This window comes from Bubalus bubalis, chromosome X, assembly GCF_019923935.1.
Source record: "Bubalus bubalis isolate 160015118507 breed Murrah chromosome X, NDDB_SH_1, whole genome shotgun sequence".
In the NCBI taxonomy this organism is placed as follows: Eukaryota; Metazoa; Chordata; class Mammalia; order Artiodactyla; family Bovidae; genus Bubalus; species Bubalus bubalis.
In genome coordinates this window covers 60,060,655-60,076,678 of record NC_059181.1, presented here as the reverse complement: position 1 = coordinate 60,076,678, position 16,024 = coordinate 60,060,655, and the positions used below count along the sequence as shown (strand labels likewise).

Below are 16,024 nucleotides of genomic sequence, written 5' to 3'. Positions count from 1 at the left end.
TTTTGGTAGTGGATAGGACAGAGATGAACCCATCCTAATCAATTTACAGATGAATCTGTAACATCATTTTCCCTTAGCAGATCAGTGGAAGATACAAGGTGTTCTTAAATCTGTACCTCAATACATTGAAATAGGTGAGCAATGTGTTTTCTGAATATTCTGAGATTTTAAATAAAATTCTGCTAACCCAGGGGACTGATGGCTTAATAGGAGTTTCTAGTGCTTGTCCCTTCACAGTAACATGAATGAATTCAAGCAACTATCTATGCAAGAAAATTCCTTCAATGAGAGCTATAGAATCCATATGACAGATAAGAATACCTGGGTAGAGTACAGAAATAAGAAAAAGTGCATTGCAGATGCTAGAAATGACACTTTCATATTACCCATGTCACCCTTCCCCAAAGCTCACACTATGTAGTCCAGGGAAGGATCCCCTCCACATGGAGAAGGGAGAGTGAAGGGAGCAATCAACTTTACCTTGGACCAGGCCCATCCCAGTAAACCCAAGCACCAACTCATCCCCCATTTTTCCAGACTCCAGGCCAGCCTCTACCAAGCTAGGCCCTAGACCTGCCCCAGTACTAGGCCATTCCATGCAGTCTCAGGCTCTAAGCCTGCCCCTAAAGACCCAGAATCCAGGGCTAACACATGCCAAGCTGGCCCTGTGGCTCTAATCACCAGGATGTAACCACAACTCAGCTTCTAGTCCAGTCTTCTGTGGACAAAGCCTCCAGGTCTGTCTCAGTGCCAGGCTAGCCCCTGGGCCTAGGCTTCAAGATACAGGCTGATCCCCTGCAGATCCAGGCTGAAAGCTTGCCCATTCACTGACCCAGGCACCAGATCAGCCTACTTAAGAACTCCAGCAGCAAGCTCACCTGTGGAGCCTGCCAGGTGTCCTGGTTGTGCTGATGGATAAAAGGCTTTCCTCACCAAAGCCAATCTATAAAGACTGGAAGATGTGCCTGCTGCTGCTACTGCTAAGTTGCTTCAGTCATGTCCGACTCTGTGCGACCCCATAGATGGCAGCCCACCAGGCTTCCCCGTCCCTGGGATTCTCCAGGCAAGAACACTGGAGTGGGTTGCCATTTCCTTCTCCAAAGCATGAAAGTGAAAAATCAAAGTGAAGTCGCTCAGTTGTGTCTGACTCTTAGCGACCCCATGGACTGCATCCCACCAGGCTCCTCCACCCATGGGATTTTCCAGGCAAGAGTACTGGAGTGGGGTGCCATTGCCTTCTCCGAAAGGCCACTAGGTTGAGGATTAATCAGGGAAACATGACACCACCAAAGGAACAAAATAAGGCACCATGAACTGGTCCTAATGAAATGGATATCTATGAACTGTCTGAAAAGGAATTCCAAATAACCATCTTAAAGAAGCTTAGTGAGCTACAAGAGAACTCAGACAACTAAACAAAATCAGGAAAATGATGCATGAGAAGTTCAAGAAAGTCATGGAAATCATAAAAAAGAACCAAAAAGAAATTCTGGAACTGAGGAGAAGAAAGAATCACTGCATTCAAAGACAGGTCACTTAAAATTTCCCAGTCAGAGGAAAAAAAGGAAAAAAGATTATAAAAGAGATTTATGGGACACCATATACAAACCAATATACACATATGGGAGGGAGTCTCAGAAGGAGCACAGAAAGTAAAAGGAGCACAAGGCTTATTTAAAGAAATAATGACGAAAAAATTCCTAAATCTGGAGGAGGAAATGAAAACCTGGATCCTTGAAGCCCAAAGAAATGCAAATAAATTAAACATAAAGAGATTTTAGCCAGAAACATTTTTATAAAATTCTCAAAATTCCAAGACGAAGATAATTTTGAACATACCATGAGAAAAGCAAATCATCAAATAAAAGGAAACTCCGATAATACTATGAGCAGATTCCTTATCTAAAACCTTGAAGGCCAGGAGAAAGTGGGATGATATCTTCATGGTACTGAAAGGAAATAACTTCCAATCAGGAATACCATATTAGACAAAGTAATCCTTCAGAAATGAGGAGAGATAAAACTTTTCCAGACAAAAAAACCTGAAGGAATTGATCACCAATAGACTTGGGTCAAAAGAAATATTAAAAGATAGTATACTAAGTGAAGTAAGCCAGACAGGGAAAGACAAATGTCATATGAAATTTGCTTATATGTAAAATCTCAAAAAAGAAACAGATGCAAATGAACATAATTACAAAACAGAAATAGACCCACAGACATAGAAAACAAACCTATGATAACCAAAGGGGAAAGTGGAGGAGGGATAAATTAGGATGTTGGGATTAACACATACACATTACTGTATATAAAATAGATAATATGTTGATGTATGGCCAAAAAATCAAAATGTTGTAATTATCCTTTAATTAAAATATATAAAAAAATAGATAGCCAGTAAGGACCTACTGTAATAACACAAGAAAGTGCACCCCATCTTTTATATAAGCTATAAGGGAAAAGAATCTTAAAAAAGTGTGTATACATATATATATATATATATAGAGAGAGAGAGAGAGAGAAGAGTCAAGATGGTGGAATAAAAGGATGCAGAATTCATGTCTCTTCACAAGTACATCAGGAATACATATACAAATATAATGATTCTCACAGAGCATCTGCTAAACACTAGTGGAAGACTGTGGACAACTAAAAGAAAAGAAAACTGTCCTTGAAACTGGATAGATTGAAAGAAGTGAAAAAAGAAAAGAGGAATCAAAAAAGGGACCAGTAACTCTGGCAGGAAGCTGAAGGTGAAGAGAATAAGACAAAAAGGAAAAACAAATGTCATATATTAATGCATATACACGGAATCTAGAAATATGGTATAGTTGATCTTTTTGCAGAACAGAAATAAAGACACTGACTTATAGACCAAATGTATGGGAGGAGGAAAAGGGAAGTAGGATGAATTGGGAGACTGGGATTGACATACATACACTGCTATGTGTAAAACAGGTAACTAATGAAAATCTGCTGTATGGCACAGTGAACTCCACTCATTGCTCTAACCTAACTAGGTTAGTGGTAACCTAACTAGGAAGGAAATTTTAACAAAGAGGGGATATGTGTAAACATTTGGCAGATTCACTTTGCTGTACAGCAGAAACTGATGTAGAAGTGTAAAGGAACTATATTCCAATGAAAAAGAATATATGTAACTGAATCACAGTGCTGGACATCTGAAACTAACATGACATTGTAAATCAACTGTACTTCAATAAAATAAGTAAATAAATCAGTAAGACATGCTAAAAGAGGGTCAGTCCAGTTCAGTTAGGTCATTCAGTTGTGTCCGACTCTTTGTGATCCCGTGGACTACAGCACGCAAGGCCTCCCTGTCCATCACCAACTCCTAGAGCTTACTCAAACCCATGTCCATTGAGTGGATGATGCCATCTACCATCTCATCCTCTGTCGTCCCCTTCTCCTTCTGCCCTCAATCTTTCCCAGCATCAGGGTCTTTTCAGATGAGTCAGTTCTCTGCATCAGGTGGCCAAAGTATTGGAGTTTCAGCTTCAGCATCAGACCTTCCAGTAAATATTCAGGACTGATTTCCTTTCAGATGGACTGGTTGTATCTCCTTGCAGTCCCAGGGACTCTCAAGAGTCTTCTCCAACACCACAGTTCAAAAGCATCAATTCTTCAGTGCTCAGCTTTCTTTATAGTCCAACTCTCATATCCATACATGACTACTAGAAAAGCCTTAGCTTTGACTAGACAGACCTTTGTTGGTAAAATAATGCCTCTGCTTTTTAACATGCTGTCTAGGTTGGTCATAAGTTTTCTTCCAAGAAGCAAGCGTCTTTTAATTTCATGGCTGCAGTCACCATCTGCAGTGATTTTGGAGCCCCCCAAAATAAAGTCTGTCACTGTTTCCATTGCTTCCCCATCTATTTGCTGTGAAGTGATGGGACCAGATGCCATGATCTTAGTCTTCTGAATTTTGAGTTTTAAGCCAACTTTTTCACCCTCCTCACTTTCATTAAGAGGCTCTTTAGTTCTTCTTCACTTTCTGCCATAAGGGTGGTGTCATCTGCATATCTCAGGTTATTGATATTTCTTCAGGCAATCTTGATTCCAGCTTGTGCTTCTTCCAGCTCAGTGTTTCTCATGATGTACTCTGCATATAAATTAAATAAGCAGGGTGACAATATACAGCCTTCATGTACTCCTTTCCTGATTTGGAACAAGTCTGTTTTTCCAAGTCCAGTTCTAACTGTTGCTTCCTGACCTGCATACAGATTTCTCAGGATGCAGGTCAAGTAACCTGATATTCCCATGTTTTTCAGAATGTTCCACAATTTGTTGTGATCCACACAGTCAAAGACTTTGGCATAGCCAATAAAGCAGAAATAGATGTTTTTCTGGAACTCTCTCACTTTCTCAGTGATCCAACGGATGTTGGCAATTTGTTGTCTGGTTCCTCTGCCTTTTCTAAATCCAGGTTGAACATCTGGAAGTTCATGGCTCACGTATTTGTGAAGGCTGGCTTGGAGAAGTTTGAGCATTACTTTGCTAGAGTGTGAGATGAGTGAAATTGTGCACTACTTTGATCATTCTTTGGCATTGCTTTTCTTTGGGACTGGGGCTTCCCTGGTGGCTTAGAGGGTAAAAGTGTCTGCCTGCAATGCAGGAGACCTGGGTTTGATCCCTGGGTCAGGAAGATTCCCTGGAGATGGAAAGGGCAACCCACTCCAGTACTCTTGCCTGGAAAATTCCATGGATGGAGGAGCCTCGTAGGCTACAGTCCATGGGATCACAAAGAGTCAGACATGACGGAGAGACCACACACATTCTTTGAGACTGGAATGAAAACTGACCTTTTCCAGTCCTGTGGCCACTGCTGAGTTTTCCAAATTTACTGGCATATTGAGTGTAGCACTTTCACAGCATCATCTTTTAGGATTTGAAATAGCTCAACTGGAATTCCGTCACCTCCACTAAGTTTGTTCGTAGTGATGCTTCCTAAGGCCCACTTGACTTTGCATTCCAGGATATCTGGCTCTAGGTGAGTGATCACACCATCGTGATTATCTGGGTCATGAAGACCTTTTTTGTATAGTTCTGTGTATTCTTGCCACCTCTTCTTTTTTTTTATTTATTTATTTATTTTTTTTTTAATTTTTAAACTTTACATAACTGTATTAGTTTTGCCAAATATCAAAATGAATCTGCCACAGGTATACATGTGTTCCCCATCCTGAACCCTCCTCCCTCCTCCCTCCCCATTCCATCCCTCTGGGTCGTCCCAGTGCACCAGCCCCAAGCATCCAGTATCATGCATTGAACCTGGACTGGCAACTCATTTCATACATGATATTTTACATGTTTCAATGCCATTCTCCCAAATCTTCCCACCCTCTCCCTCTCCCACAGAGTCCATAAGACTGTTCTATACATCAGTGTCTCTTTTGCTGTCTCGTACACAGGGTTATTGTTACCATCTTTCTAAATTCCATATATATGCGTTAGTATACTGTATTGGTGTTTTTCTTTCTGGCTTACTTCACTCTGTATAATAGGCTCCAGTTTCATCCACCTCATTAGAACTGATTCAAATGTATTCTTTTTAATGGCTGAATAATACTCCATTGTGTATATGTACCACAGCTTTCTTATCCATTCATCTGCTGATGGACATCTAGGTTGCTTCCATGTCCTGGCTATTATAAACAGTGCTGCGATGAACATTGGGGTACTCGTGTCTCTTTCCCTTCTGGTTTCCTCAGTGTGTATGCCCAGCTGGAGAGGGTGTGGAGAAAAGGGAACCCTCTTACACTGTTGGTGGGAATGCAAACTAGTACAGCCATTATGGAGAACAGTGTGGAGATTCCTTAAAAAACTGGAAATAGACCTGCCTTATGATCCAGCAATCCCACTGCTGGGCATACACACTGAGGAAGCCACCTCTTCTTAATATCTTCTGCTTCTGTTATGTCCATATCATTTCTATCCTTTATTGTGCCCATGTTTGCATGAAATGTTCCCTTGGTATCTCTGATTTTCTTGACGAGATCGCTAGTATTTCCCATTCTGTTGTTTTCCTCTATTTCTTTGCATTGATTGCTGAGGAAGGCTTTCTTATCTCACCTTAGTATTCTTTGGAACTCTGCATTCAATTGGTTTAGTTTTCCTTTCTTCCTTTGCCTTTCATTTCTCTTCTTTTCACAGCTATTTGTAAGGTCTCCTCAGACAACCATTTTGCCTTTTTGCATTTCTTTTTCTTGGAAATGGTCTTGATCCCTGCCTCCTGTACAATGTCACAAACCTCCGTCCATAGTTCTTCAGGCACTCTGTCTATCAGATCTAATCTTTTGAATCTATTTCTCACTTCCATTGTATAATCCTAAGCGATTTGATTTAGGTCATACCTGAAGGATCTAGTGGTTTTCCCTACTTTCTTCAATTTAAGTCTGAATTTGCCAATAAGGAGTTCATGATCTGAGCCACAGTCAGCTCCCAGTCTTGGTTTTGCTGACTATATAGAACTTCTCCATTTTGCCTGTAAGGAATATGATCAATCTGATTCTGGTATTGGCCATCTGGTTTTGTCCACGTGTAGAGTCTTCTCTTGTGTTGTTGGAAGAGGGTGTTTGCTATGACCAGTGCATTCTCTTGGCAAAACTCTATTAGTCTTTGCCCTGCTTCATTCCGCATTCCAAGGCCAAATTTGCCTGTTACTCCAGGTGTTTCTTGACTTCCTACTTTTGCATTCCAGTCCACTATAATGAAAGGGACTTCTTTTTGGGGTGTTAGTTCTAGAAGGTCTTGTAGGTCTTCATAGAACCATTCAACTTCAGCTTCTTCAGCATTACTGGTCAGGGCAGACTTGGATTCTTGTGATATTGAATGGTTGCCTTAGAAACAAACAGAGATCATTCTGTCGTTTTTGAGATTGCATCCAAGTGCTGCATTTCAGATTCTTTTGTTGACTATGACAGGTATTCAAGTTGAAATTAATGGACGTAAACAATATGAGAACCTGAAAGTATAAACCCAAATTTTAAAGATAAGAATATAACCCAATTCACAATATTCTACTGTAATAGTAATGTGTAAATCACTTTTAACTGTAGTATGAAAGTGAAAATACAAAAGTATTTAAAATTACTTTATGTACAATAATTTATTAATGGATACACAATCTAAAAATCTATAAATTATGACATCAATAACATAAAATGGAGGGGTAAGGAAAATTAAAATGTAGTTATTGTATATAGTCAATGTTACTTTGCTAGCTTCAAACAGACTGTTATGTTTTATATAAACTTCAAGAAAAAGACCCCAAATATGCAAAGCAATGTTGAGAAAGAAGAGCAAATTGGAAGATACCACACTTTCTAAAATAATATAATATGAAATATAATATAATATGAAATATATTATGAATATAATATGAAACTATAGTAACCTACACAGTATAGTTCTGGCATAAAAGCAGACATATAGACCAATGAAATAGAATAATGAGCCTTGAAAAAGTACACACATTTATGGTCAGTTAACCTTTGACAATGGGGTCAAGATTACACAATAGGAAAGTATAGTCTTTTCAATACATGGTATTGGGGAAAATGGATATCCACATGCAGAGAAACTGGATTCTTATCTCACACAGTGCACATAGACCAACTCAAAATGGATTAGAGACATAAATGTAAGACCTATAGCTGTAAAACTACCAGAAGAAAATGTAGGGGGAAAGCTACTTGGAATTGTCTCATCTGGGCAGTCATTTGTTTGGATATAACTCAAAAAGTACAAGCAACAAAAGCAGAATAGACAAATGTGATTGCAGAATGCCAAACAGCTTCTTCACAGCAAAGGAAACAATCAAGAAAGTGAAGAGACAACCTACAGAATTATATGAAGATATTTGCAAACCATATATCTAATAAGGAATTAATGTCCAAAATAAATAAGGAACTCATACTACTCAAGAATTAACCCAATTTTTAAAGGTCAAAGTACCTAAATAGACATTTCTTAGAACATGACATATAAATGGTCAAAAGATATATGTAAAGTTGCTCAACATCACTATCACCAAGGAAATGGGAAATGCAAATCAAAACAACAATGAAATATCACCTCACACCTATTAGGATGATTATTACCAAAAAATGACAAAAAATAAGTGTTGAGAAGAATTTGGAGAAAAGGGAACCCCTTTTATATTGTTGGTAGTAATGCAAATTAGTGCAGCTATTATGGAAAACAGTATGTAGGTTTCTCAAAAAATTAAAAATAAACTACCATATAAATTTGTCAACTGCCTGGTTGAGTGTCCAAGGTATGCTCAAACATTTATACAAAGCCCCTTTTCAAAGACTTGGAGTAATATTGGTGCAATAATATTGGAGTAATCTCTGCCTAATCATTAGCTAACCAAAAAGCTAACTAAGCAGTGTGTTTGGTGTCCACACTCGACAAATGATAAAGATTTAACAGAAATGGGTGGAAAAAGTCAGTAAACAAACTAACAACAATAATTAAAACAAATAGCAACAACAACAAATTGGGGAGGAGAGAGAATCTGATTTCCAGAGATGCTATATTACTTAAACTGTCCAGTTTTCAACAAAAAATATGAGCTATGTAAAAAAACAAGAAAGCATGACCCATACCCAAAAAGAAAAACAAAAAACAGTCAGAACATGGCTTCATAAAGACTAACATTTGAATATTTATAGCAGCTTTGTACATACCAGCCAAAAGCTGTAAACAACCTAAATGTTTGTTAACTGACAAATGAACAAACCAATTGTGACATATACATACAATGGAGTACTACTCAGCAATAACACACAGGAATGAACTACTGATACATAAATCATCCCTATCCTCCAGGTATATCAGGTTCTTTCAAGACCTCTAGCATGCCTCATAATCCAGGCCTCTGCACTTGCTATTCCCTTTGCTGGACACATTCCCCTGCACCTTCACATGACTGGGTCATTCTCATGCTCCAGGTCCTGAGACCTGGTCCAAATAAATGCCATCTCCCCAAAAGACCCTCCTTAACCACACCCAAAGTGGCTCTCCTTGGTTGTTTGCCTCTCCCCTTAGTTTGTTTCACTCATGCCACTTACTAATAATTCTTCATATTTTGTGATCATGCTACTTCTTTTTGGTTGCCCATAGAATAATAGTTACCAAGTGTGTCAATTAAAAAACAACACTACCAGTAATTCTATTTCTGAATATATATCCAAAGGAAATGAAATTAGTATATCGAAAAGATATCTGCCCTGTCATGTTCATTGCAGCATTATTTACAATAGCCAAGATATGGAAATATCAAAGTGAAATATCAACAGGTGAATGGATAAAGAAAATGTGAGAGGTACACAGATACTTACCCAGAAACACACAGACACACACACACACAATGGAATATTATTTAGCTTAGATAAAAAGAAGGAAAGTGTGTAATTTGTGACATGGATGAACCTGAAGGACTTTATGCTAAATGAAATGAACCAAGGACAGAAAGACAAATGCTGCATGCTCTCACTTATATGTGAAATCTAAAAATGTCAAACTCATAGAAGCAGAGACTAGAATGGTGGTTGCCAGAAACCTGGGAGAGAGTGAAATGGGGAGGTGTTGATCAAAGAGTACAAAGGTTCAGTTGTGCAGGATCAATACATTCTGGAAATATGATACAACACTGCAATTGTCGTTAATAATACTATATTGTGTACTTGAAGTTTATGAAAAGAGTAGATCTTAACTGTTCTTATCACACATAAAAAATGGAAACTATGTGAGGTGATTGATATGTTAATTAGATTGAGTGTGGTACTCATTTAACAATATATTCATATATCAAAATATCAAATGTATACCTTAAACATATACAATGTTTGTCAATTTTATCCCAATAAAGTTGGAGAGAAAATCAGCCCACATGGATTGAATAAGTACTGTGTTAGGTGGAATTAAGACACCATCCCTGGCCTCAAGGAGTTTATAGGCTAAATGGAAATAGATGATATATATATAAACAAATAAATGCCATTGAGTAGAGTAATTGTTAGTATGGAACCTGCACCAATTCTAAATGGGCCTTTCTCCTCAGTACTCTGTGGAAACCATTTTTTGTCAAGATAACCAGCAATCTCCATGTGCTATTCCACTATTCTTACCATACTCAGCTTGTGAGCAGCATTTCAGTTTACTAATTCTTTCTTCTTGAAACATTTTATTAATTTTGCTTTCAGGACACCAAACTCTCCTTCTACCTCACTAGGCATTCCATCTCAGTCTCCTCTTGGTTTTCCTTCTCTTCTCAATTTCTGCATGTTGGAAGGTCCCAGAGTTTTGTTTTGTATTTCTCATTCAGCTTTTTCTGTCCATATTTGTTTCCTGCATGATTGCATTGTCTCACAGCTTTAAATATCTTTTAAATATGAGGATGATATCCAAATTTGTATATCTGGGAGTATTATCTTCCTTTTTCCCATCTTAAACTCACTGCGCAACAGTTCTCCTTAGATGACTCAAGGAAATCTACAATTTAAAATGTACAAATACCCTAGATTGCCTATTCCTCCTCAATCTGGTTTTCCTCTGGTCTCCCTCATCTAAGTAATTGGCAATGTTTTTGTTGTTGTTCAGTCACTAAGTCATGCCCAACTCTTCGTGACCCCACGGACTGTCGCATGCCAGGTTCCTCTGTCCTCCACTGTCTGTGGAGTATGCTCAAATTCACGTCCATTGAGTTGGTGACACTATCTTAAATATCTCATCCTCTGCCACCCCCTTCTCCTTTTTTCTTCAGTCTTTCCCAACATCAGGTTCTTTTCCAATGAGTCAGCTCTTCCCATCAGGTGGCCAAAATATTGGAGCTTCAGCTTCAACAATAGTTCTTTCAATGGATATTCAGGGTTGATTTCCAATCTCTTTGCAGTCCAAGGTACTCTCAAGACTTCTTCTCCAGCACCACAACTTGAAAGTATCAGGTCTTTGGTGCTCAACCTTCTTTACGGTCCAAGTCTCACATCCATACATGACTACTGGAAAAGCCATAGCTTTGCCTATATGGACTTTGTCAGCAAAGTGATGTCTCTGCTTTTTAATATGCTGTCTAGGTTGGTCATAGCTTTCCTTCCAAGGAGCAAGCGTCTTTTAATTTCATGGCTGCAGTCACCACCATCTGCAGTGATTTTGGAGCCCCCCCAAATAAAATCTGCCACTGTTTCCATTTTTCTCCATCTATTTGCCATGAAGTGATGGGACAAGATGCCATGATCTTAGTTTTTTGAATGTTGAGTTTTAAGCCAGCTTTTTCACTCTCCTCTTTCACCCTCATTGAGAGGTTCTTTATTTCCTCTTCACTTTCTGCCATTAGAGTGGTATCATTGCATATATGAGGTTGTTGATATTTCTCCCAGAAACCTTGATTCCAGATTGTGTTTCACTCAGCCCAGATGAATTGACAGTACCAGTCACCTAGTTAGTAAGGTCAAAAACTTTCGATCATCCTTGACTATTCTCTTTGCTTTTTCCCTCATATCTAATTCATCAGCAATTCCTGTTAGCTGTATGTGCACATTATATGCGGAACCTACTAATTCCTACTGCTACCTTACTAGTTGAGCCAGCATCATCTTTTACTTGAGTGGCTACAGGAGCTTCCAAACTATTATCTTTACTTTTCTTCTTGCCTGACAACAGTTTGTTCTCTGCAGCAGCCAGAAAGATATACAATCTTTTAAAACTGGAAATCAGATCATATCATTCCCTCTGATCTAAATTTCCAGTGACTTCTCTTAATTTTTAGAAGAAAATTTACATTTTATTTTGCATTATATGGTCCGCACATAACGTTTTTTAGCTCATTTCTGAACATCACTATCTCTATGCACCCTTTGTTCTCTGCTCTGATCTCACTGGTTTTGCTGTTTCTTATAGATGTCAAACTTACCCAAGGGCCTTTTTATTTGCTGTTTTCTTGGTCCTAAACATTCTTCCTCCAAACTTTGCAGTTTCACTCCTTCATTCAGATCTCTGCTAAATGACATCTCTTCATAGAGACCTTCTCTGAGTACTTTATTTAATTAGATCTTTTTCCTCCTCCATTACTGTCTGTCCTTTAAACTGCTTTATTTTATTCATATCACTTGCTGCCATTAATATTTAACAGCATGTTTATTGTCTGTCTTTCTCAATAGAATGTCAGATCCACTTTCTTCACCAGCCTCTAGAACAATTCCTATATATTGCATGTGTTCAGTAAATACTTGTAGAATAAATGAGTGGGTGTAGAGGGAATAATGAAGAGAAAAAGATCACCCAGCTTAAGGGATCACCTCCTTAGGAGATGATATAGCATTTAGGGAAAAGTGGAAGGGAACATTCAATGCTTACCCTGTTGTTCCATAATCTCATTTTAATTGGATAAACTCACTTATTTGTCTATTCACAATCTCCCCAAATACACATCAGAAAATATAATTTCTATGCCAGCAGAAAATTTTCACTCTGTATCCCATAGTATCCAGCATATCATATGGCCTCAATAAATATGTGTAATAAATGAATGAACTAGGTGTTGGTAGACCTGAGATAAATGTCATCTTGGCTCTTAGCTTGCTGAATAACTTGGGCTAATCATTTCCTTATTCTGGGTCTTAATTTGCCCCTCTGTGTGATGAGGCCTTCATGCCAGAAGTTCACCAATGGGATCACCTACCCTAGACATACCTTTTTTTTTTTTTTTTTAACTGAGATATAATTCATACAACATAAAATTCACCCTTTTCAAGGGTAGGTCAGTGCATTTAGTATATTCATAAGCTTGTGCAACAGTCTAATTCCAGAACATCTTCATCATCCAAAAAGAGCCTTGTACCTCCCAATACTCCCCTCCTCCTTCATTTCTTATAATCACTAATTTACTTTCTGTCTCTATGGATTGCCTATTCTGAGAAAATTTCATATAAATGGAATCATACAATCTGTGGTCTTTTTGTGGCTGGCTTCTTAGGATAATGATTTCAAGGTTCATCCATTATGAAGCATGTATCAATACTTCATTCCTTTTTATGAATGAGTAATATTGTATTATATGGATATAACACATTTTGTTTATCATTCATCATTTGCTGGATACTTGGATTGTTTCCACTTTTTGCTATAATACTGCTATGAACCTTTATGCACAGATTTTTTATGTGGATGTATGTTTTCAGTGATTCTTGGTGTATATATAGGAGTGGAATTTCTGGGTCATACAATCACTGTATATTTTATCTTTGAGGAATCATTTTGAGGCTATTTTTAAAATCAGGTGCACCATTTTACTTTCCCACCAATAATGTATGACAGTTCCATTTTCTCTGCATTTTCGTCAGCACTGTCTTTTGTGTCTTGATTTAGTAAAATTGTATATGTTCAAGTTACACAAAGTGATGATTTAATACACATATACCTAGTGAATTTATTATTATGGTCAAGCTAATAGACATGTATTTACTTATTTATTTTTTTAATGACAGTACCTTAAATCCACTCTCTTCGCAAATTTCCATTATTCAATGCAGTATTGTTAGCTATACTCATTATAGTATACATTAAATTTCTATACTTATTCATCCTATATAACTACAGCTCTGTATCCTTTGGCCAACATCTCCCCATTTTCTCTATCCTCTTGCTCCTGGTAACCACTGTGCTCTCTGCTTCTAAGTATTTGACTTTTAAGCATTCCACATATAAATGAAGTTATGTAATTTTTTTCTTTATTTGTCTGGCTTATTTCACTTAGCATAATATCCTCTAGATTCATTCATATTATAGCAAATGAATGGCAGGAGATCTTTCTTTTTTAAGTCTGAAACAAACAAACAAAGTTCATCCACTGATGGATACTTAGGTTGTTTCCATATCTTGTTATCTTTTAATTCTAGCCATCCTAAATGAGTGTGAATTCATATTCATTTAATCCTCATCACTTCTCATAGAACAAGCATTAGAGGCTTAGAGAGGGTGTGTAGTTTGCCTAATTCACACAGCTAATGAATTACAGAAAAACAACTTGCATTCGTCTTATTCCAGAGCTCATTTATCTACTGTAATATTGTACTTCCTATAACCTCTTTGAACATTGTTCTGAGAAAGAACAAATCCCTCTACTCACCACTGTTTACCAGTAGCATTTCATTATCTTATCTCTGAACTTGTTATTCCCCTCATATATAGTATTACAGTGAGTCCTTTCACTATCATCATGGACTCCCTCACACCTCCATATCTAAGCCCTGTGCATTCCACTCCCTTAATAGTCCTTGAATCTGTCTCTCTTTTCTGCTGCTGCTGCTCCAGTTTAGATCCAGCAGCCCCCATTTGGTCTCCCTACCTCCAGTCTCCTCCAGTCTCTCTGGTTCAGTCTACTCTTTGTCATGAACCTAAGGGCATATTCAAAAAACACACGTGATAGTGCCACTTTTCTGTGAAAAAAAGTCATGGTCCTCTGCAGCCCAATGATAAAATTCATATTCCTGAACATGGCATTCATGATATAGCCCCACCCTACCTTAATAACTCTTCTCCAACTACTCACACTTTTTATCTAAAATTGGTTCCTATGCTCAAACCACACTAAATATTTTCTTTTACATTTTCTTAAACAAACCTTGAACTTTCATTCTTTCAAGTTGCTCTCTCTTTGAAATTCCCTTTCCCTCTTTTCCCATCTATTGCAATCCTTCAAGGCTTAGCTCAATAATACCTCTTTCACAAAATTTTCTTCAACACCACCAGAAAGAATTAGCACTGTCATTCTCGTAGTGCTTATTTGCATGATTCTACCTGTATTATAATCATTGATCTATTTCTCCTGCTGGACTAGTGTGCAACCTCTTAAAGCTATTCCCCATCACTTGCCTACACTTAGAAGAGAGGCCTCTAGTTGGCTACTTGCCTATTTATGAGGCCTCCTTTTCTGATACCTATTCACTCCTAGTTCTCTGCAGTTTCTGAAGCTGGCTTTTGTGTTTTCCCATGGAAATAGATGGCTGGTTAGAGAAAGGGGATGATGCTGAGCTCTTATTACCCAACAGGAGCAATGAACGCTGTCTTCAGAAAGAGTATGTACTCTGAAAACAGATTTCAAGCTATGAAAACTGGCTCTACCATATTAGTTTTGTGACACTGAGACTTTTAGGGCCTTCGATTTCTTATCTGTAAAATGGGACTAATAACAGTTTACAGAGTAGTTTTGAAGATTATGAGAGATAATCCATGTAAAGCACTTAGAACAGGCCCTGACACAAAGAAAATGTTTAAATAATGGTATCTGTTTTCATTATTATCATCATTGTCATTATTATAATTATTACCATTTTATCATTATTATTCAGCATATCCCAGAGCCTTGAAATGGTTTTCCTGGCAGAATAGCCTAGTTCCAAATCCCTATTGCTGCTATCATTATATGTCTTATTTCCAAGCCAGGAAAAGATCCTTTCCAATCTGGAAGGTAGTGGCCTGAGACTGTGTTTGTGGATCATCTTTATGAGACTGGACCTTCTTTTACTGTATTGAGATGGTGATGATACCATAGAGCATGCCCAATCGCTGTTGTTTTTCCTAAATGAGAACAGGGATGGAATTTCCTAGAGTTTCTTCACCAAAAGAAAGCATTCAGACAGAAACATGTAACTGAGATGTTAGACTCAAAGCATGTGGGAGAATGAATTTATATCACTTCATGTGTGACACAAGAATTTACTTCATACTTTCTAGAAGGTACGTGTGTTTGAGGTTAATCCTAAGTGCTGGAGGTTAGATGGCCTCTGCCACAAGGCATCTTCTGGAAGCATGTGATCTAATTACATTGCACTTTTGAGCTATGTCAGTAGTATTATTATTAATGAGTCTTTGATATTTTTTGTTTGACTAGTCTGATAGCAGTTGTACAGGGTTAATAAAAGCAGGGCTATGTATCTACCCTGGGACCAATGTAGGGGAGCTATAGAGGAACTCCTTGGCTCTAACCCTTATGGTGGTA

The 16,024-nt window shown here is 37.9% G+C and overlaps 1 protein-coding gene across 4 annotated transcripts in view; it reads left to right on the top strand.

Moving 5' to 3' along the window:
- OPHN1 (oligophrenin 1) overlaps positions 1 to 16,024 on the top strand; it is a 613,395-nt gene that overhangs the window by 566,966 nt on the left and 30,405 nt on the right. The gene's annotated exons all lie outside the window — the stretch shown is intronic.